A 2,852-nucleotide genomic window follows, 5' to 3' on the forward strand; every position below is an offset into this window, starting at 1 on the left:
TAGGGAGGGGCGCGGGTCCCCTGGCCGCAAAAACTTACAGATTTCGCTGATCTCAGCAGTTCCACATTTTCATGAGTGTTGTATGAAGTATGCCCAAACGCAGATTGCTCTGTGGTGTCCAGTCCACGCAGTTCCTGGCTTTCTACCTACTTTCCTGGAGGAGTAACTAAAACATACAGCTCACCAGTCTGCCATCTTGCCCCACCTCTCCCCCATTTTTAAACATAAGAGTCTCCTATGTTTCAACCCAGGAAAGAGCTGGCACTGTTGAGACCTGAGGATAAAATCTGCAGCACACCAGTTTGTGTGCCCCGTAAGCATAGGAGGACATGGTGAGGTCCAGGGTTCAGTGGTCAGTGGCACCATAGAGTCGATTGTGGACTTTTTCCACCATTAATTGCAGTGATGGAAGTGCTCTTTTCTTGGTATTGCAATTTCACTGGAGGCTTTTCATTAAGACCTTGTTCCTCTGAACACATTTGGGGCACAACATATTGTCCTCCAGGTGTGGGGGTGGAAAATTGCAGGCAGGTAAGAAGAAGAGTGCACTCAATCCCCCTTGTTTTTCAGGAACCAAGGCTTGTCCAGCATGAAATTGCAAGTGAACCCAACCATCTGTGTTTGTAGGGAGACTTCTTCCAAGTACCACACACTACCTGACACCATAGGTCCCTTGTGGTGATCCCCGTGCCTCCATCCTGCTGGCTCTGGCTGCAATTCTCGCACAAGGGCCATCACAGCCTCCTGGGCGGAAGTCGTCACCACAACTGTATTCACTCCCTCGAGAAGACTAGGTTCTTCGAGGGCATATACTTCCTCCCCAGGGGAGGAGCCACTTCTGAGGGTCTCAGAAGACATCTTTCTTTTCTCAGAATGTTCCAGAGACATTTCCCCAACTGATTTTCTTTGAGGCTGTGTCAGGATCTTGGTCTGCTTCGCCGTGACAGGAATATCCTTTTGGTTTGGAAAAGTATGTTTACAGAGTCACTTATATGCTTCTAATTTCTGGCCTTTGGTGCTCAGCTTTAATTGATGGCACCAGGCCCGCAGGATGTCTCAGTGAAGCGGGTTGACCGGTGGCAATTTAGATGGTAATTGAGGGATTGCTATCTTCTTAGGAGGTTTGGGGCTGTGGTTGCTTAGTGCATTCTATTGTGAACAGGAGGCTTTGTCATCTTTCATGGATGTTTTTCATTTTGTTCTCCTAGCTGAGGTTCTTGGTAAACCTGATGAGCTTGGTTCCCTGGATGCCTACTGCTCCTCTTTTGCTTCTACTGACACAGTTTCAAATTTGAGAGTCACGCATTCTTCCCCTGACTTCTTTGTGGAGTTTACTCTTTGCATTTTTTTAAAAATTCAGTTGTAAATGAGTATATTCACATACCATACATTCATCCATTGTGTACAATCAACTGTTCACAGTTCCGTCGTATAGTTTTGCATTCATCACCACAATCAATTTTTGAACATTTTCATTACTCCAGATAGAATGAAAATAAGAATAAAAAATAAAAGTAAAAAAGAACACTGAAATCATTCCACACCCCCATCCCACCCTATTTTTCATTTAGTTTTTGTCCCCATTTTTCTACTCATCCATCCATACCCTGGATCAAGGGAGTGTGAGCCACAAGGCTTTCATAATCACACCATCACACCATGTAAGCTACATACTTATACAATTGTCCTCAAGAATGAAGGCTACTGGGTTGCGGTTCAATAGTTTCAGGTAATTCCTTCTAGCTATTCCAATACACTAAAACCTAAAAAGGGATATCTATATAATGCATAAGAATGCCCACCATAGTGACCTTTTGACTCCATTTGAGATCTCACAGCCACTGAAACTTTATTTTGTTTCATTTTGCTTCCCCATTTTGGTCAAGAAGATTTTCTCATTCCCATGGGTCCAGGCTCATCCCCGGTAGTCATGTCCCACATTGCCAAGGAGTTTTACACCCCTGGAAGTCATATCCCATGTAAGGGGGAGGGCAGTGAGTTCATCTGCAGAGTCACTCCTTGCCTTTGGCATTCTCCGTAGGTAGAAAAGAAGTTGAGGTTGATCAACAGAAAATTCTTCTACTGCCTCTGGTCAGTTTTTAATACCTTTTCTTCGCAGCACTTATTCCTCTCTTTTGTCTTATCCATGTTTTTATTACTCACTTATTTGTCACCTTAATTAGCATATAAGCACCAACAACTCAGAGATCTTGTTTGTCTTGTTCTGTGCTATATCCCCAGGACCTAGAACAGTGCCTGACACATAGCTGACTTCAACTGATATTTGCTAAGTGAATGAATACATGAATATGGTAATAAATTCCTAATTTTAATGACATCCTCTTGGAAGCCAGTTATCATGCCTTTTCCTATTAATAATGTTGCCCGTTGAAACTTCAAGCATGGATGTGATTTTTTTGATTACTTGCTGTTTTTGTCTTCCAAGCCCCTGTTTTGTTAGGAAGAGTGAGTGTGGGATTTCCTTGTTTGAAAAGTTAATTTGACAATAAAGGCCAGAGACAAATTATAACAAACCACAAATATCTCCTTCAACTTCAAGTACATTCTCCATTGAAATGCAACTTGTGAGCTACACTCAGGTTAGAAAAACATTAGCACTGAAGTGATCCATGGGGACCTTGTCAGTTATGTCTGCTATTCTTTAATAGTTTGGAAAATATTAATGGAAAAACAGTGCCATCTGATAGATTTTTTTAAAAGCTGATATTTAACCCTAAAGAAATCCTACATTCTATTTTATATATAGACTCATATAATTTTATATTTGGATATGACCTCAATATTATCTAATCCTTATGCAAAAAAGGAAAATGATGCCCAGGGCTACTAAG

The 2,852-nt window shown here is 41.8% G+C and overlaps 1 pseudogene; it reads right to left on the reverse strand.

Moving 5' to 3' along the window:
* Positions 1 to 436: 436 nt before the first annotated feature.
* Positions 437 to 2,148, reverse strand: LOC119521648 (annotated as a pseudogene).
* Positions 2,149 to 2,852: the final 704 nt, after the last annotated feature.

The sequence above is a fragment of the Choloepus didactylus genome, chromosome 1, assembly GCF_015220235.1.
Source record: "Choloepus didactylus isolate mChoDid1 chromosome 1, mChoDid1.pri, whole genome shotgun sequence".
Lineage (NCBI taxonomy): Eukaryota > Metazoa > Chordata > Mammalia > Pilosa > Megalonychidae > Choloepus > Choloepus didactylus.